The 22,051-nt window shown below is 39.3% G+C and overlaps 1 pseudogene; it reads left to right on the forward strand.

Moving 5' to 3' along the window:
• Positions 1-20,003, forward strand: part of LOC149231759 (uncharacterized) — an 83,197-nt pseudogene extending 63,194 nt beyond the window's left edge.
• Positions 20,004-22,051: the final 2,048 nt, after the last annotated feature.

Consider the following 22,051-nt stretch of genomic DNA (forward strand, 5'->3'; position numbering starts at 1 on the left):
CCTTTGTGTGTTCCACTTGTTGCGTTGTTGCCTCTTTTCCTATATAGCCATAGTTTCTTTCTCCACAAGTGGATCTGCTCAGAACTTGTAGCTTTTCTCTTCCTCCATGCCATCAACAATCTTCCTCTTTCCCTTGTCACGCGTTAGTATGTTAACCTCTGCTGCTTCTGGTGCTCTCCGGGATGCTGCTTCACGTTGTTTCACTAACCATTCCATAGCGAAGCCAACCAGTTCATTGACTCTGGAGGAGTCATAAGAATATCTCCATGGGTCCTCTTCCACCTAATGACATGCCGCGTGGATCTAGTTGAACCGCACTCTCGCGCAGTGATCTTTCACAAGACAATGTGGGTCATACGGATTGTAACTTCAGAGGTCGAAAGGATACTTTTTCATCTGATCTCCTTCAACATCCACATGCTTGAAACTCCTAATTGTGTATAACCCAATGCACAGCGGAAGAGTAGGCCAAGTTGCCTTCTTCTTCTGGTGCAGCCTAAATGTTAACCCTGCTAAGATGTGATATGCTACTTCATGCATGATGACTATTTCCAAGGAAGACTTTGGTAGAACATGTGGAGGCTTCTCTACATTGTACATCCATATGAACGTGTCGGATGGTGAGGCATACCAATCAACTATGTCTGTCAGTGCCTCCATTGCTGCCTTCAACATGCAGGGTGGATCCTATTCGAATATCATCTTTTAAACTGAAGTGACAAAATGATTGGACAACCATGTGATAACTACTCTGAAACTACATTTGGACAACATCTTAGAATAAGTGTTCACAGTAGTCTCCACCTGTGTCCATGCCCACTTCAATCCCAGGAACTCCTGTCGGGCACAAATTGCATCCAAGATGTAGGCATACATGTAGATTTCTGCTTGCATACCTTTGGGTGGCTATTGAGCCCTTGTTACCTGTTCCTTCAACTGGTGAGCCAACATGCCAGACCAATTGCATACTTTTCCTTCTCTAGACAGTTGGTTTAGCGCGATCACCCAACTCTGTGGGAAGGTTTCCGTGATTTCTTGGACATACAGTCGAAATGCAAAGATGACCAAGTATTGATATGTCTTCCGCAGTATCTTCATCTTGTAGATCTGGTTGGGTGTCATCCTGAATTTAGTCGACTCCTTTACCTAGTTCTTCAAAATGTCTCTGGAGTTGGCATTGCTGCTGGGTAAGATGAAGGGTGTCTCCATGATGATCACGGGCTCTGACATCTGATACATCTCATCATAATCCTATGCCCTGAAGGTTGCAATCTCTGTCCCAATAACACTGCTCAATTTCATCCTCTCAGGATCAGTGTGCGAGACGATCCAATGTATCATGTCTGTGCATGGGAGCATGGGATACCTGCATGCAATCCGGTATAGGGCAGACTTGTGGATGTTCAAATAGACTTGGCGGTCTTCGAGGTCTTCCCCAAATGTGCCTACAAATGCATCATTGACCTCTTTCCATTTCAGCTTGATGTCCTTGTCTACAATCAGCTTGGTGTCTTCATAGATCGGCAGACTTGTAAACACTCACTAAACTGCTACTCCAGTTGCACTTCCATCAGTGTCCTTTGATCCTGCTCCCCTGGAGGCCATTGATCCTGAACTGCTATGAGGCAGACGAGCACCTACAATATCTGGAGACAAAGAGACATGCATGGCAAAAAATCTACCAACGAAAACCAAAGCAAACTTGAGGAACGACATGCAACATACCTGGGGATTAATTGGCAAGGATTGTGCATTTTCTTCTGGGAGGCTAGCTGACTGGCTATTAGAACTGCGCAAAAGGAATTCTAGGCTATCTGGGAGGCTGACTGACTATTGGAATTGCGCAATCCAGGCTGGCTAACTGGCTGTTGGAATTGTGCAATACGCAATTTCAGTTGGCAATGGTTGCAGGCTCAATGACTGCATTGCGCAATTTTCTGGGCTAGCAGTCACTGTCCCTTAGAATTGCACCAAGCCTCGAGGATAGTCACCGTGCAAAAATGCACATTTCCTAAGGGGAAGACAGAGGCTTCCCTCTCAGGATTGCACAATGTTGTCTTGGTGAGGAAGAGTCTAGGCCAAGGCTAGCCAGACCCGTCGACGGGCAACTGAAAGAAAATGTGACTGTGAATGCATGGTGTTACTGAGTGTAACTAGGAGTGAATGATCATGCATGCAAATAGTGAATGAAAGATTCAGAAATGGAACAACATGCATGTGGGTGAAGCGATTCGCCGAATCGGTGACCGTTTGTGCAAAACAGTTTCATGCATGCGACAACAATGAGATGTTAACGAAAACTGAAACGGTGCTACTACAAGCTAGTATGCATGTAAACGACAGCAAGTGTTCACATAAATCAAGAAAACATCACTCACACAAGTGAAAAAACAAAAAGCGATAGAAATGCTACAAAAGACAAGTTAAGACCACTTACCCGTGAATAGCTGAGCTAGATGTGTCGAAGAGTCCTGGATGTGCTGTGGGATGTCAGAGCTCCAAGATCGATGTGAATAAATGAGCTCTAAAGTGTCAAATAAATAAGTTTGAATCTCATGACGTGCATGCCACAAATCTAGGAAAAAGCGGCACTTGGAGGAAAGATTCTAAAGCGATCTTTGCATGTAACCTCCAGCTGCTAAAAATAGCTCCCTAAAATCTAGGGATTCTTTTTGCATGAAGCCTTTTCTATTCCGAGAAAAAGAAGGCCATGCATGCAATTCAAGTTTTCTTGGTCCCAGGTGGAACCGATCAACTCAACTGTACATGAAACAGTCTGTTTAGCTGGGAGGAAAAAATGCGCATTTCTGGGAGGGAGTTGGGTTGGTTGCCTAGAAGATTTGCATAATTTCTAGGTAGAGCAGTTGACTGTTGCCCAGGATTGTGCAATTTCTCTGTAAATCTTGACTGGCAGATTTGCACAATTCTAGAGCCCAGCACGCTGCCGGATAAAATTGCGCAATTTCTGGAGTGAAGGCTAGTTTCCCTCTAGAATTGTGCAATTTCTTGAGGGAGATGCTCAGCCTGCAGCTGGACCAAGTCCAGAGAAACATCCTGTGAGGGGAATGCAACAATATTTGATGGACAGGCTGTCATTCTGCAAGAAAATCACTGAAGCTTGTGTACTTGATGAAGTAAGACATGCAACTACGAAAGATTAGTAGGGAAGCTCCAAAACGAATCTAAGGAAAAATTTTGGAGGGTGGTTGTAGCTGCCACAACACTTGGTGACACACTAGTAGAAGTCTAGCTCTCTGAATGAACCTTGTTCATGAAAATCAAGCCTAACACCTCCAAAAGTATTGTATAGTTCCCATTTTGTCTTGGTTTCAAACTAGCTTGATTGTAAGATGTAGCATCTACCAAGCTCTTAGTCGATTGACAATTGACACACCTTCCAAGCCAAGGAACACAGTTGTTTCGATTGGTGTTAAGGGGTATATTGGTGCACAAGAAGTATAGTTGTCAAACTCTTAGTTTCATCTCTAGTGTTGCTTCGTTGCCAGCAGGCCTCGATAGTACCCTGGTGGAGTCACGCAGGAACACAAGCATCGCTTCAAGGCCAGTGAGCCTAGTTAGTACCCCGGCGGAGTTACTTGCATCACCTCTCTGCGCAGGAAGCCTTTCTCTTCTTTCACCTTATTCATTTTTCATTTTTTCATTTTTCACTTTTCATTTTTTTATTTTTTTCATAACTGTGCATAACACTTATTCATTTCAGAGGCGGAAGAGGGATCCCAACTTATTGAGAGCAGAAGAGGTTGTTCCTTTAGAGAAGTAGTTTATTGTATACCTCTGACATGCCTGTTAAGGTTTCCCCCCTCACCTTACTCTACTTGACTGAGATGACAAGGGTTAACCCAAAAACAACCGACTAGAGTAGGTGACACTAGTTAGCGCATAAGAGTTGTGTTTTCACCAAGTTTCACTTCGAACAATACGTATTTTCCATCGACGTATCATGGACTAAAAGTAACAAGTTCTTCATATAGAGGAAGAATGACAAATAACCAAGTAGTGATAGCTTCACAAGGCATCCTGGACTTTACCCAGCTTGTTTCAAGAGCCATACATGGTTTCATGTGAAACTAACCTATTAACAAAACAAGCAAACAAACAACAAAGCAAAGCAGAAGCAGAAGCAAATGTGAAAGCATAGTAAGAAAACAAGCAGGCAAACAAACAAGCAAAGAAAGTAAGCAAACAAGCATGCAAGCAAACAAATTGAAATCAAACACTACTCCTACTCCTAATCTAACGATGCATTGACCTGATCACGTGAAGTGATATTTCTAATGCAGCCACCGACGCATTGGTTGACCCATGTTGGTGAAGGCTTGGTCTGTGAGCAACCTGGTTGTGCGAACCAGCAAACAAGAAATATATAACAATGAAGACAAACACACTTCATGTTTCAAAGTTTCCACAAGACATAACTGAACGCAAGTACATGACATGTGATCCATGGACTTGTCACGTGTTGTGCGACACTGCGTGCAGCTTTGAAGCATACGCATACTCTTGACTGTGACATGCAAGCAAACGAAAGAAACAAAGATAACTTGCATCATGCACGTGTGCTTGCAATGTAAGATTCCTCCAATGCATGAGCAATGGGATCGTGCAGTTCGATTGGAGGAAGCATGATTTATGTGTGAGATTGATCTTCAATGCATACAAATGAGTGATGAGGATCCTCGGGTGATTGAACAATTTCCTAATCGAAAGTGAAACAAACCTCAGGACAGCAAGGGCCTGACATAACCATCAGCTCGAGCTGAAGTGCCTTGATAGTCTGGGGGGTTTCTACTTCATTGTAAGATAGATCATCATAAACAGGTGGCTTCGAAATATCAACTACAATAGAATCATGATCGTGATCGAATGTGGGAGTAAATGGATCACGACATCCACGATCAGAAAAATCAATGATTTCATCGAAATCGTCATGATTTGATAAATCAAATAGAGCGGTAGATGAGAACCGAAACAATTCATCCTATGTGTTTCTGGAAAAGGCATATGAAATATCAACTGGATTTTTAATTAATAACTCATATTCTCCATTGTCAGATGATGGACTAACATCCGCTGTGTCCTGCGAGAGATCAACAATGGGTGCATTCATATATGAAGATACACATGCGAAATCATGGATGGCAAGTTCACCAAATATGTCAAGAAAGAATGGAGGGGGCTCGAACAGAAGGGATTCATCCTTCACCGAGTGTTGATGCTCAAGTCCCCAGTCATACTCTTCATGAATGACAACGCATGTTGGTTGTGCAACACCAACTCCATCGATGGCTTATTCCTCATTCACAACAAGTGTAGAGTCCAGAATGGAAGAACACAAGACAGTATCATCCAGAGGATTAGCCAAGTATGAAGATGGAGGTTGTGGTACAAAATTCATATGACAACTCAATGGACTCACAACCAAATATGCACAAAAATTAAGCGAAGTGATGTTGGGAGGATGTGACAGTTGAACAAATGTGTGAGAATGATCTCCCACATCACTCTGTGGTGGTGGAACTGTTTGATAAGGAGACGGCAGACAGTCACTTTTGATAGTGACCATGTCCATCTGTGATTGAGCAACTCCATCACTGAAGAATTCTGAGCTAGGCTTGAGTTCAAACTTCTTCTTGGGATGAACATATTTCTTAAGGAAATACTCGAATTAGTCCCAAAGATAGAAATTTCATCTGGCTCTTCAGAGCTTGAAATTGCAAATCACAGAAGTGCTTCCATAAATCCAAAGGCGATTCATGTGGTGCCTTCTGTTGTTGTAATAGTTTTTGGTCAATATGTTCTAGATCAAAATGATAGAAAGTGTCTTCAATGAGATCACAAAAGTGCTCAAGGGAGTTCACACTATCAGTTGGTAAGATGCACGGCCACCGATGTGGAGATTCACAAAGTGTGTATGCAAGCAGTAGATTGGCCTTTTCGTCAGAACATCCATCTTCCTCATGAAGCATGGAAAGGAAGTCATGTAAGAACTCAGGCCAGGCCACTTCGCCTTCACCATCATACGTGTGTGTGGACAAGAGATTGAAAAACTCCCTTGTGATGGTAACAAATTTGGCATGCAAAAAACATCGTGGAGAGAGGAGAGTGCAAGACTCCATGACAGATATGAAAAGGTTAAAAATAGGATGAGAGGACACATCTTGTCATATGGCCCTCCTTCTAGTGCCAGAAATGTTGACGGTGCTGGACCCACCAACATGTCAGGGGATCTCCCCGGTAAGAAGTCCCAATTAGACCTCAGACTGTTTGGTGTAGGAGTCCCAGCAGTGGGTCATACAGTAATACATTGACCATGGTTTCGCACATAAGCAAGTAAGATGTCCTTGTTGGTATCAAGGGTGTGACAACTGCAATAAGTCAAGGAAGGTGAATGAGAGGTTCTAACACATTGAGGGTGAGGTAAGTGCACCCCTTGGAAACCTGTAATAGTATATGGCTTGGAAGGGAACACACAAGCGAAGATGCATCACAACATGGAAGGCAAGTTAGTGAGCAATCCAAAGTGATGGTTAAACCAACAACACATTTTAGAAATATTCATACATGCTTATACAAAATAGTCCATACATGCATGCATAAGAAAACAAATACATATATTGTTTATAGTAAACAAGATAGCTGGAATACAATACAAAATATGCATGAAACGTGCTGGCTCTATTATATTAAGAAGTGCAAGTTCCAGTCATACAATACATCAATGTCCAACCACTAGTTCCAATAGCGGAATGTTACAACCACAACCCACTGCTCCTCCAAAGAGATATACTAGCTTTGCATAGTGGAGAAGCGAAGGCACATTACAATAATGTCCAAGCTTTCTCTAAGATACTCTTATCGAAGCTTGGCTGACCAAAAGCCTTTAAAATGAGTTATGAGAGACTATTTATAGCAAAGGGTGGGGTGGCCCTTGAAATTCCCCTTTGTGACAATTCATCTACCCTCATGACTCTTCATCTATTATATGATTGTTACATCCATCTATCGAAAATTGAACTTACACTTGATAAGACGTTACATTACAATGCACATGTACCCATGTGAGACAAAATGGCTTGAGCAAGCCATGCAAGACATCACTATGACTTGAACAACTGTTGGAAGACCAACTCTTCGACATCCTCACGGTGGTCGATAGTAGCGAACTAATGCAAAGATCGGTAGTCTGCGATGGTGTCTATGTACTCCAAGGTGACATATTTCTGGAACCTAAATCTTGCCTCCATAGAATCTAGGTACACTGCTTGGGCTCCTATGTCCAACTTGCTTGATAGCATGTGCATCATTGTCTTCAGTGCAGCCAGACCAGCAACATACTTGTGCATGGTGTATACACTGATTGACAAGTCTGGGCTGGTGACTATGCGCATCAACTTGTCGAAGTACAAGTCAAGCTCTAGTTGGGCCTGTGCCTTTGTCTTCCCCTCAGTGAGAGTCCCAATAGATGGGATCGTATGTGCGTGCACCACAACATCCATACTCTTGAATAAATGTGCATGGGAAGGTTGTAGACTAGTGATGAGCTGTAGGAGCTCTTCATGGTTCTGGATCTGACTCTGGATGCATGCCTTCAACTCGACTACTCTGGGCTTCATCATCTTAGGCAAGTGAAGCAGGGCTCCCTTGTATCTCATCGTCCATGTTTGCATGTAATCCACAATAACATGCACATTCGACAAGATGCGTGCTCTTCTAGCACATCGTTGCTACCATCCGTTGAGATGGATGACTGCCTTATGCATGGTACCAAACTTGGAATACAATGTCCGTATGACTGCGTCAAGGTACAATACTTCATCCAGTATTGCCTTATTCAATTCTGCTCAGGTAGATGCTGTAACCAATTCTCCTCCTTGCTTGGCCATTTTTAGCTCAGCCATTCGCTCGTTCTCAGTTATCAGAAAGCGAGCACTCGAGCTAGTGGCTTTGGTATATGCTTTGGTAGCATCGGCCAATTTTGTTGGATGTTTGAACACGTTAGACACGATCACTTGTTCTCATACTGCACAGGAGATGTATGATCTTCCAGAGTTGACACTTTAATTGATTTCACAACTCTATGTTGAGACTCGTCGAATGAGATGCTGTGCATCTCTCCTTCTGGCTGATCTCCAAAGATCTCAATGTCTCCTTGGTGGCTTGGGACTTTCTCATCTTTTGGATGCGGTGAAGCTGGTGGGTCAGCCTCTTGGTGGTGAGGCATGAGGTCGATGTCTTTCTCTAACTCCTGTCGCCCGTATCCATTTGTTCAAGCACTCACTCTATCTCCTGAGCGAAGTCCTACTCCTATGATCGTTCACCCTGTTTGCCTGATGCCAGTTATTCTGATGACTCCACTACCTGTACGGGCGTTGTTTCATCCATCTGCACAAGTCGCGCCTCCTATTGTACCTGATCTTGTTCCACTTCCTTCTCCTATCTTCGCAACTCTTGTTCCTTCCAGAGTTTCTCCTTCAACTCATGCAACTCCTTCTCTGTTTCCTCCATTCTCCTTTCCTCTCTGCCTTTATGCATTTCACTTGTCGCACTGTTGCCTCTTTACCTCTATAGCCATAGTTGTTTTCTCCACAAGTGGATTTGCTCGGAACTTGTAGCTTGCTTTTCTCTTCTTCCATGTGATTGACAATCTTCCTCTTGCCCTTATCACGCGCTTGTATGTTAACCTCTGTTGCTGCTGCTGCTTTTGGTGTTCTCCAGGATGCTGCTTCATGTTGCTTCGCTAACCATTCCACAACGAAGTCAACCAATTCATTGAGTCTCGAGGAGTCGTAACAATATCTCCATGGGTCCTCCTCTGTCCAATGACATGCCCCATGGATCCAGTTGAACTGCACTCTCGCGCAGTGATCTTTCACAAGACAATGTAGGTCATACAGATTGTAACTTTAGAGGTCGAAATGATACTTATTTATCTATTCTGCTTCGACATCTGCATGCTTGAAACTTCGAATCTCGTATAACCCAATGCGCAGCGAAAGAGTGGGCCAAGGTGCCTTCTTCTTGTAGTGCAGCCTAGCTGTCAATCCTGTCGAGATATGATATGCTACTTCCTGCATGATGAGTATGTCCAAGGAAAACTTTAGTAGAACATGCAAAGGCTTCTTCGTGATGTACATTGTATGAAGGTGTTAGACGGTGAGGTATACCAATTAGCTATGTCTATCAGTGCCTCCATTGTTGCCTTCGACATGCAGGTGGATCATGTTCGAATATCATCTTGTAAACCAGGGTGACAAAATGATCGGACAGTCGTGTGATAACTCCAATGAAGCTACATTCAGACAACATATTACAATAAGTGTTCACAGTAGTCTCCATCTGTGTCCATGCCCACTTCAAGCTCGGGAACTCCTGTCAGGCATAGATTTCATTCAAGATGTAGGCAGACATGTAGATTTCTGCTTGCATACCTTTGGGTGACTGTTGAGCCCTTGTTACCTATTCCTTCAGCTAGTCAGCCAACATGCCAAACCAGTTGCATACTTTTCCTTCTCTGGCCAGTTGGTCCAGCACGATCACCCAACTCTGTGGGAAGGTTTCCTTGCTTTCTTGGCCATACAATTGACATTCAAAGATGACCAAGTATTGATATGCCTTCTGCAATATCTTCGTCTTGTAGATCTGATTGTGTATCATCCTGAATTTAGCCGACACCTTTACCTAGTTCTTCAAAATGTCTCTGGAGATGGCATTGTTGCTGGGTAAGTTGAAGGGTGTCTCCATGATGATCACGGGCTCTGACATCTGATACATCTCATCATAATCCTGTGCCCTGAAGGTAGCAATCTCCATCCCACTGATACTTCTCAATGTCATCATCTCAGGATCAGTGTGCGAGACGATCCAATGTATCATGTCCGCACATGGGAGCATGGGATTCCTGCATGCAATTTGGTATAGAGCAAACTTGTGGATGTTCACATAGACTTGGCAGTCTTCAATGTCTTCCCCAAATGTCCCTGCAAATGCATCAATGACCTCTTTCCATTTCAACTTGATGTCCTTGTCTAAACTTAGCTTGGTGTCTTCGTAGATCGGCAGACTTGTAGACACTCGCTAAACTGCTACTCCAGTTGCACTTTTGTCAGTGTCCTTTGATGCTGATCCCTTGGAGGCCATTGATCCTAAACTTCTAAGAGGCAGACAAACACCTACAATATCTGGAGACAAAGAGACATGCATGGTAATAAATCTGTCAACGAAAACCAAAGCAAACTTGAGGAACGAGATGCAACATATTTGGGGATTGATTGAAAAGGATTGTGCAATTTCTTATGGGAGGCTGGCTGACTAGCTGCCAGAACTATGCAAAAGGTGGTATGGGCTATCTAGGAGGCTGAATGATTGCTGGAATTGCACAATCCAGGCTGGCTGAATGGCTACTGGAATTGCGCAATGCGCAATTTCAGCTGGCAATGGTTGGAGGCTCAATGACTGCATTGCGCAATTTTCTGGGCTAGCAGTCACTATCCCTCAAAATTTTGCAAAGCAAGCCCCGAGGATAGTCAACAAGCAAAAATGTGCATTTCTTAAGGGGAAGCCAGAGGCTCCCCGCTCAGGATTGCACAATGCTGTCTTGGTGAGGCAGAGTCCGGGCCAAGGCTGGCCAGGCCCGCTGATGGGAAACTAAAAGCAAATATTATTGTGAATGCATAGCGATACTGGGTGTAAGAAGGAGTGAATGATCGTGCATGAAAATAGTGAATGAAATATTCAAAAATGGAACAACATGCATGTGGGTGAAGCGAGTCGCCGAATCGGCGACCATTCGTGCAAAACAGTTTCATGCATGCGACAACAGTGAGATGCTAATGAAAACTAAAATGGTGGTAGTACAAGCTATTATGCATGTAAATGACAACAAACGTTCACAGAAATCAAGCAAACAACACTCACACAAGCGAAAACACAAAAAGCGACAGAAATGCTGTAAAAGACAAGTTAAGACCACTTACCCGTGAATAGTTGAGTTGGATGTGTCGAAGAGTCCTAGATGCACTGTGGGATGTCAGAGCTCCAAGATCGATGTGAAGAAATGAGCTCTGAAGTGTTGAATAAATAATTTTGAAGCTCATGACGTGCATGCCGCAAATCTAGGAAAAAACGACACTTGGAGGAAAGATTCTAAAATGATCTTTGCATGTAACCTCCAGCTACTAAAAATAGCTCCATAAAATATAGGGATTCTTTTTGCATGTAGCCTTTTTTGTTATAGGAAAAAACAGGCCATGCATGCAAGTCAAGTTTTCTTGGTTCTGGGTGGAATCAGTCAACTCAACTACACATACAACAGTCTGCTCAGTTTGGAGGAGAAAATGCACATTTCTGGGAGGGAGATGGGCTGGGTTCCCAGAATATTTACATAATTTTTGGGCAAAGCGCTGACTGCTACCCAGGATTACGCAATTCTTGGGCTGAGCAGCCCTACTAGGAGGAATTGCACAATTTTCTCTATGAAGCTTGACTGGCATATTTGTGCAATTCTGGAGCCCGACAGGCTGCCAGACAGCATTGTGCAATTTGTAGAGGGAACGTTGGTTTCCCTCCAGAATTGCACAATTTCTTGAGGGAGCTACTTAGCCCGCAGCTAGACCAAGTCCGGAGAAACAGCCTATGAGGGGAACGCAACAAGCTTTGATGGACAGGTTGTCATTCAATAAGAAAATCATTGAAGCTTGTGTACTTGATGAAGCAAGACATGTTTCTGTGAAGATTGGCAGGGGGGCTCCAAAACGAAGCTAAGGAAAAATTTTGAAGGGTGTTTGTAGCCGCTATAATAGGTGGATGGCCTCTGGAAGCCCTGGATAAGTTTTGATTGAAGTGTTCTATGAGATCCCACATTCATGCTTGGAATATGGCATGGGGGTGAATGGCTGAAGAGAGATTTTTCTCAGGCATTCTACGGTCGGGTGGAGCGTGGAAGTCCTGTCCCATGTTTGGATTTTGCATCATTAATGAAAATTTATTTCTCCTTGTATTTCTATGAGCATTTTGATGGATTGTATGTGGTCTATGTGGCTGTACATTCATGAGTATTTTTGCTGCTATTATGTTGGTTATATATGTGTCTTATGACAGTAGCTACGTATGGCTTTCATCATGTTTGTACTTGTAATTGAATGATCAATGTATCTATGACCTAATGGATGGAATGGTAGTTGATGTGTTGAGGCATCAAAGTTTCTTAGCAATTCTCAACTAAGTATGAGACCCCTATGCTCAAAACTGTTAATTACACCTGTAATTTACATATTCATGATATGTTTGACAAAATGCCTATCATGGCTAGTAGGGGTCCAGTCAAGGTCTTAAACAATTATTTTCTTCAGTACTGTCATTTCCATGTTATTTTACTGATCTGAAGAGATGGTTCAATTCTGGGCAGTGACTTGGGCTTTAGGCTCTATGGACATTGGCATAGCACCGATTAAATGTGTCTCTGGACACTGGCAGATAAGCCAGTGAGAGTGACTCTAGGTTTCTGGACATTGTCATGCATATAGCATGAGAGCGATTAAGGCTTAAGTTGTCCAAAAGATCAGTGGCACCCAAGGGCAAGTTGTCTAAAGTGTTGGATTGGTTCACGAGGATCCTGAAGATGATGTTGAATGTTTGTATGGTGTGTTTTCGGTGTTTCCACTTCCTTAACATGACTTAAGAGGTCGAATCACATCATAATGGCCTCTTGTCGCATGTTTACTTCAGCTTGCTAGTTTCTTGGGTAGATGTGGAAGGAGGGTGTTACAATCTCTCTCGTTGCCAGATTTTGTGTAAGAGTAATTATTCCACCACGCACCGTCTTCCACCATCACCATACTCCTCCATCACCTCACTGCACATTACCATGGCTCTTCAATTTCCAACAGTCACCATCCCCTGCAACCACACCACCTCAACTTCTTAGATTTGAAATGACAACATCGATTCGAATGTGAAGGGGCAACACCGTCTGGAAAATCATTGTTTAATTGATGTAGCTGACTCTATTTTTTCTATAAATAGAAATGATAAGCCAAAGGAGGATATCATCTCTAGGCTTTCGGATCTACTTGTATAATCCTGTAGCTATAGATACGTTTCTTAGTTAGTTGTGTGCTCTCTTTTTTTTATCATCTAGTATCAAAGCCATAACTGCTCTGTTTCTTTCAACTTCTCTAATTAGTTTGGAATTACCATCCAGAACCAGAGGGAGAGGGTAGTAGCCCTAGCGACCGATTGTTTGGAATGACACTACCAATAGTCAATTTTTGACCACTGCGGCCACTACTCCAGAAAGAGTTGAGGGATCATTCTTGAGTGTCATAAAGTTGCATAGAGTTTGAGAGTCGTCACCGAACTGTGTGTAGATCACTATGAGATTTGCCTGATGCTGTAAAAGCCATTGGTGAGTTGTGTGTAGCTATTGGAGTATCAAGCAACTGGACTGAAACCATGGGTAGAAAGTAAGGCAACAAATATTTGGTTTTTTTTAGTGATATGTTGACCTATAAGATGAAATTTTGAGAGGAGAGCATAGATTTTTTTTAGAATAAGAATCTATGCATCTATGTGTTTGAACTTTGTCGATTAAGTGGGTTATGTAATTTGGTATTAAAGCAGTATTGTTGAAAAATTTTCTCTCTTGAAACTAATGAGACCAATGCAGTACAAGAAGGAATATATTGTTTTGAAGAAGAAAAAAAAATTCTTTATTGTTATTGGTATTTTTCTGAATTTTTAATTGACAATTTGTTGAAGAGTATTCGACTTAATATTAAATCGATTTTGTTTCTCCACCATTTCATGTAGTTTACTTTGGAGGAAGTGACACTAATAAAGTGGAAAAGTGCTTTTAAATTATTTTTTTTTAAGTATTTGAAGACTTCATTTGAGATATGGCAACAAATGCCAATATTACTCAGTGATCAGTTCTTATTCTAACTGAGAAAAGTTATGACTCTTGGTCTATTCGAATGAGAACAATATTGCATTCTCATGATCTTTGGGATTCATTACTAATGAGTATCCATAGCCTACTAATCAGGCAACAAAGATGGATCTTACAAATGCTAAACGAATGTTGTTGAGAGAGAATATAAAGAAGTACAATAAATCTCTTGGCCTTATTCAACAAGGCTTAGATGATGTGATATTTTCAAAAGTATCAAGTGCAGAATCTTCGAAGAAGGCGTGAGATCCTCTTGAATCTTGTTATCATGGTGTATTAAAAGTGAAGAATGTCAAGTTGCAGAACTTGAGAAGAGATTTTGAGAATATGAAAATGAAAGGGAGTGAAAGTGTGGATGCTTTTATGACTCAAGCCATGAGTATTGTTAATCAATTAAGATAGTATGGAGAAGACCTCTCAAATAAAATAGTGATTGAGAAATTCCTTCGAATTTTGCCAAAGAAATTTGAAGTCATTGTTGTATCCATAAGAAGTTCAAGGACACAAGTCAAATGCAAATTGATGAGTTGACTAGTTAGTTGATTGCACATGAATCCAAGATGTTGAGATATGATGATAGAACGTTGGAGAATGTCTTCAAAACTCAGTTGCAATTTAATAGAGGAAGAGACGGAGGAAGATCAAGTAATAGAGGAAGAGGTGGCAAAGTAGCCGATTAAAGATGACTGCGAGATAATTATGATAATGAAGAGAAATCTCAACAACATCCTTCTAATTTAAGGGGGAGTAACAATAGCACCTAGCATCGAGGAAATCAAAGGTATGATATGTCTAAAATTCAGTTTTATTATTGCAAATCATATGGCCATTTTGCTGCCAAGTGTTTGAAGAGGCAGGAAAATGTAGGTAAGCAATTTGCACACATTTCAGAAGATTTTGAAGATAATCAGAAGCCAATTTTTTTGCCTTGTAACGTGACTCAAGAATGTTCGAGTGATATTTTGGTTTTGGATAGCGACAAGGAAAATTTTAAGGATATAAATTTATTTTAAAATTTAGAAACCTTAGCAAATATCACGTGTCTAATATGCAAACTACAAAATGTTTGTTGATATCTTTGTAAAAATATTAAAGGTTCTAATGATTTTACATGAAGACTCTCTATAATTTTGGCAATTTTTAGGGTAAAATAATTTTATATTGTAAAATTTGGGTGAATAATTTTCAAAAAAAAAAAAAAAGAAAGAAGAAGAAGAAGAAGAAGAAAAAGATGGAAATTGGCAAATCTTTTTTTTTTTTGAAAAATCATGGAAAATTAGCCCACTTGTGAATATTAGCCCCTAAAATTTTCCACGAATAGTGGTTGCAACAATCATATGACTGGAAACAAAGATTATTTTCCAATATAGACACCAATATTCAATCTGAAGTCAAGATGGGTAACGATAATAAGGTATGCATTAAAGGTAAAGGATTAGTTGTTTTTTATACTAGAAATGGTGAGAGAAGAACAATTGATGATGTGTATTATGTAATTAGTTTAAAATGCAATGTGTTGCATAGGACAACTAATAAAGAAAAGGTACAAAGTGTTCTTCGAGAATAATGTTTGTATTATCATTGATAAATATCCAAGCAAGCAGCTAATAGCAAGAGTGGAAATGACAAAGAATAGGATGTTTCCACTTATAATGAGAAATGAATTGTCTCCCTCCTTGAATTCTTATAAAACTAAGAATTTGGATGAATCGTGGTTATGGCATTTAAGATATGGTCATTTATATTTTGGTGGTCTAGATTTGTTGCAGAAGAAACAAATGGTGAAAGGGTTACCTAGTATTCAACAACCAACGATCTCTTGTGAAAGTTGTATACTTGCAAAGCATCACAAACATAAATTTGTATATGGAGTTTCGTATAGGGAAAAATTTCCATTGGAGATTGCTCACATAGATTTGTGTGGACCGATGCAAACACCTTCACTCAATGGTAATGTTTAATTTTTAACTTTTATTGATGACTACGGTAAAAAAACATGGGTTTATCTTTTGAAACAAAAATATGAATCATTTTTTATATTTAAAAATTTAAAGCTATGGTTGAAAAGGAAAGTGGAAAACATATTAAAATTTTGAAATCAGATAGAGGTGATGAATATATGCTAACATATTTCGTTGATTTTTGTCAATCACATGGAATCAAGAGGTAGTTTACTGCACATTATACTCCATAAAAAAATGGAATAGCTGGAAGAAAAAAGCGAACTATTATGAATATGGATCGAATTATGTTAAAGGAAAAGAATCTACCAAATGATTATTGGGGAGAAGCAGTAGCTTGTTCTATTTATATCCTTAACAGAAGTACGACTAAGAGCATGAAGGACCGAGTTCCCAAAGAAGCCTAGAGTGGTAAGAGTTGTCATATATTTCATTTAGAAATTTTTGGATGTGTTGCTTATGCACATGTACCTAAAGAATTGAGAAAGAAGTTAGATGAAAAAAATGAGAAATGTATCTTCATTGGATGCAGTGAGGAGTCTAAAGCCTATAAAATATATAACCCCATCACCAAGAAATATATTATCGGTAAAGATGTTGAGTTCAAGGAAGAAGAAGCTTGGGATGGAAGCATAGATAAATCTGTTGTAGAGGGAGTTATATTATCTCATGGAAATGAGCAAGAAGTACAAGGTGGACAGTTGATCCCATATACACTTGTTGCAAGCACTTCAACAAGCCAATCACCAAGAGTCCGTCCATTACAATTTAGAACACCAAGAAACCAAGAACATGGCAAACCATCAGTTTATGGTGGACAATAAACAACAGTATCATAGGTGAGTAATGAATATAATCCTACAATAGCTACATTAAAGAATAGAATTAAAAGTCATAAGACTAAAAGTTTAAAGGAATTGTATGAGCATGATGATGAAATAGATCAAATTTCAAATTTTTCATTACTTGCATATGATCTAGTAAATTTTGATGAAGCTGTGAAAGAAAATGTTTGGATAAAAGCCATGGATAAAGAAATTGATGTTATATAAAGAAATAATACTTGGGAGCTTGTAGATTTTCTTGAAGGTAAAAATATTGTAGGTGTTAAATGGATTTACAAAACTAAAGTGAATTCTAAAGGTGAAATTGAAAAGCATAAAGAAATACTTGTAGCTCAGGGGTTCAGTCAATGACCTGGTATTGATTATAATGAAACTTTTGCACTTGTAGCTAGACTTGACACAGTAAGAATGGTATTAGCTATTGCTGCACAAAATAAATGGAAAATATATCAGATGGATGTTAAATCTGCATTTTTAAATGGTTTTCAAGAAGAAGAGGTTCATGTGAAACAACCTTGTGGATATCAAATTGATGGTCAAGAAGATAAAGTTTACAAATTAAAGAAAGCATTATATGGATTGAAACAAGCACCCCGAGTATGGTATAGTAGAAATGATGAATATTTGAATAACAATGGATTCATAAGGAGTCCAAGTGAAAAAACTCTTTATACAAAGGTAAAAAAGGAAGGTTAAATTTTGATGGTGTGCTTGTATGTTGATGATTTGACTTTCACTCGATATATTTCAATAGTTGATTTTAAGATGAGAATGAAAACAAAATTTGAGATCACTGATTTAGACCTAATGAAATATTTGCTTGGTATTGAAGTAACTCTATCTGAAGATGGTATTTTCATTTGTCAATCTAAGTATGCAAAGGATGTATTGAAAAGGTTCATAATGGAAAATTGTAATCTAATTGTAACCCAAATTGTAATTGGTATAAAACTCAGTAAGAATGATCACAGTTCAGATGTTGATCCAACCTTGTATAATAAATTGGTTGGAAGTCTTATGTATTTGACTGCAACAAGGCTCGATATAATGTTTGTTGTAAGTTTAATTTCCAGATTCATGGAGTCTCTGAAGAGTACCCATTGGATGGGTGGAAAAATGATTTTAAGATATGTTGTTGGAACAAGAAATTATGGTATCTTGCCTACATTTGTTTCATATTTTAAACTAATTGGATATACATATAGTGATTTTGCAGGAAACATTGATGACAAGAAGAGCACATCTGGGTATGTGTTCAGTTTTGGTTCAGGTGTAGTTTCATGGGAATCAATGAAGCAATCCATTGTGACTCTATCATCAGCTGAAGCAAAGCATGTTGCAACTATAACAACAACATGTCAAATTGTGTGGATGAGAAGAATTTTGACTGAGTTGTTGCATGAACAGAAAGAACCAACTCATATTTTTTGTGACAACAAATCTGCTATTGCATTATCAAGAAATCATGTTTTCCATAAAAAGAGTAAACATATTGATACAAGGTATCACTTCATTTGAGAATTAGTAAGCAATAATAAAATATGTATTGAGTTCTGCAGATCAGAAGACCAATTTGCAGACATATTTACAAAACCCTTGGGAAAATAATTGTTTGAAACTCATAAGGAAAACAAGGAATATGTATGACGTAATGACATTTTGATGAAATAGAAAACTTTTCTGTTGTTGTTTTTGGTGAAATAACTAAGGGGGGAATGTAAGAGTAATTATTCCACCACACATCGTCTTCCACCATCACCATACTCCTCTGTCGCATCACCGCACACTACCATGGCTCTTCAATTTCCAACAATCACCACCGCCTACAACCACACCACCTCAGCATCTCAGGTTTGAAAGGCCAACACTGATTCAAATGTGAAGGGGCAATACCGCCTGGAAAAATCATTGTTTAATTGATGTAACTCACTATAATTTTGCTATAAATAGAAATGATCATCTAGAGGTAGATATTATCTCTGGGATCTTGGATCTACTTGTATAATCCTGCAGTTGTAGCTATGTTTTGTAGTTAGTTGTGTGCTCTCTATTTTGTATCAGTTTGCAAAGGCTTCCAAATTCCTTCAGGAATTTAATTCAACTTAAATATCTGAATTTGGAATATTTCTTCGATTTGACCTTATTAGAGGAAACATTTACAAATATCAGGATGGTTTAATATCTAAACCTTTTGGACTGCAAGAACGTGGAAATGTTGCCTCACCAAGTTGCACATCAACTGTCCCTAGAAATATTAATCCTATCTTAGACAAATTTAAAAGAATTTCCTGAGAATATTGGAAACCTGAGCAGTTTGGAAGAATTTTAATTGGGAAATTCTTTGTTGGAAATGTTGCCTTAATCTCTAGGTCATTTGAGCAACTTGAAGAAGTTGTGGGTTTGTGATTGCCCAAAATTGAAATATTTGCTTGATTCATCGGGACTGTTGACTCAGTCGTCAACGTTGTGAGTCAGAGGTTGTGGAATACAGTCCTTACCGCCAGAAGTCACAAATTCGAACAATCTAGTAGAGTTAAGAGTGAGGGAGTGTCCATTGAGGGAGTTTTTATTGAAAAATATGGTTGAAGGAGAAGAAGAAACATTTACAGATTCGTTAAGGTGAAGAGAGGCTAATTTAGATTCCTCCATTACCAATCATCAGCAACAATTCATGTACTAGCTGGGACACTTACACCTAGCACAGACATAAATATCATAGATATCCTTTGGTGAAGGTGTTCACCCCAACCTGAAACAACTGGAAATCAGATGTTGTGCTCATCTGATGGAAATTGGAGCATTGCAACCAACCCTCATCAGGCTGAAATTGTATAAATGTGGCGACTAAGGAGAATAGAAGGTATCTATAATCTTACAAGACATCAAAAGATAAACATCAGAAAGTGTGTAGAATTATAGGATCTCCACAGTCTTGAAGGGTTGACAGCGCTGGAGAAGTTTTCAGTGGATGAATGCTCTAAGATAAAAGGAATAAAGGGATTGGGGCAGTTAGCAATGCTTCAAATACTTTATGTGTCTTCTTGCAAGGCACTAGAAGAGCTCATAGGTGTTGAAAATTGTATATTTTTGGAGAAGCTTGATGTTGCTAACCGTACCCAATTGTAGTGGGGTGAGGGATTAGTGGAATAGTTGGGCCAACGATTGAAGCTCTTCAATTTGTATTTTTTTATGAAACGTCACAACATTCATCATCCCAATTTGATAATATAATGTATGTATATATATATTTTTCTTGAATTGGTTTTATTTTTATTTTTCATTTCAGGGAAATTTTGTGATTGAGGATTTCAAATTTCAACTTTATAATTTACATAATATTTTATAATATAGATATCGACCTAATTTTTCATTTTTTAAAAGAAATATTTTTATATTTTATATAAAAAATAAAAGTATTTGTGAGTTTTTATAATAAATTTTAAAGTCATTACAAGAATTTATTTAATATCTAGAAATTGTATTTTGATAAAAGAATAAAACTAAAATATTGACATTGCAATGCAATGAATGAAAACTATTGTCAACCATGATCAATCATGTTTAACTAAGTCAACCATGATTGACCCATGGTTGGGCATGGTCAAACATTGTAAACCATGGTCATCCATGATCAAGCATAACCACTTGTAGAGAAAATGTTCAATATGGTTAACATGGCCAACCATGGTCAAACCATGTTCAACAATGGTCAACATGGTTAACAATGGTCAACATGGTTAACAATGGTTAACATGGCCAATTGTAGTGCACATGTCCATCATCGTTAGCAATGACCAACCACAATCATATTTAGGTAAATGTTGACATCCTTCGTCAAACATGGTCAACTATGGTCAAAGATGGTCAATGAATTGTCCATAGTTGACCACTTGAACATCACCTCACCATTATCAACCATGGTCATGCATGGGAAACCATAGTCAACAATGGTTAATCATAGAAACATAGTCAACCATGGTCAAGTGGTTAACCATAATTTAATGCAACCATAGTTTAATACAAAACCATGGTTTAACCTTAGAAAACATAATCAACCATGATCAACGTGGTCAAACCATGATTAAACATGGTCTACCAAGGTTGACCATCGTCAAACATAGTCAACAATGCTCAACCATGGTCAACCATAAGGAGCCATTGTTATCCCTCCTCTACCAAAGTCTACCATGTCTAACACGCTCAACATTTCCAACCATGGTCAAATAGCTTCAATCATGGTCAAACATGGTTAACTATAGCCTTGAATCATGGGTAAACATAAGTAACCATAGTTAATCATGATCGATGAGTCATCCATGGTCAACCATGGAATACTGTTGTCAACCTTAATTAGCTATAATATTTATGGATAACCATATGCAAGCACAATTAACCATGGTTGACCATGGTCAACCATGGGTAACCATGTCAACCATGGTTAACTATGGCCTTTCATGGGTAACCATAAGTAACTAGAGTTAACCATGATCAATGAGTTATCCATGGTTGAGCACTAAGCCATGATTAACCATGGTTAAGTGGTCAACTATGGAAAACGATGGTTAACCATAACTAACTATATCCTTTATGGATAACCATAGACAAGCATAATTAACCATGGTTGAACATGGTTTACCTTGGTCAACTATGGACATACCTAGACATGTATGGACAACCATAGTCAACTATGGTTAACCATGGAGATCACATGGTTAAGTGGTCAATCATGGTTAAGTGGGCTCCCATGGTCAAATGCCTTACCATGAATGATTCATCAGTTATGGTTAACCATGATCAATAATGGGTAATCATGGTCAACTGAAAATGTGATTTCAATAAATAATATGGTCTAATGTGGGAAGACATGGTCAACCATGGCTAACTGTAGCGATCATAGTAAACCATGAACAACCATAGTTAACCATATCAACCATGGTCCTACCATGGTCAATGAATTGTCCATGGTTGACCACTTTCCCATCATTAGCCATGATCGACAATGGTCACCATGGTCATCCATGGATAAACATGGGCATCCATGGATAACCATAGTTAACCATGGTTAGTTGTAGATAACATGGGTAACAATGGTCAAGTGGTTAACCATGGTTGAGTGAACAACCATGGTCAAACGGTCAACCACGGACAATTTATTGATCATGGACAACCATGATTGACAATGGGAAACAATTGTCAACTATGGTCCACCATAGCAAACATTATCAACCATTGTCAACACTGATCCACCACAGTGAACATGGTTAACCATTTTCAACCAT

This window comes from Pinus tabuliformis, chromosome J, assembly GCF_031772625.1.
Source record: "Pinus tabuliformis cultivar Carrire ecotype Pingquan chromosome J, CPIR1, whole genome shotgun sequence".
Lineage (NCBI taxonomy): Eukaryota > Viridiplantae > Streptophyta > Pinopsida > Pinales > Pinaceae > Pinus > Pinus tabuliformis.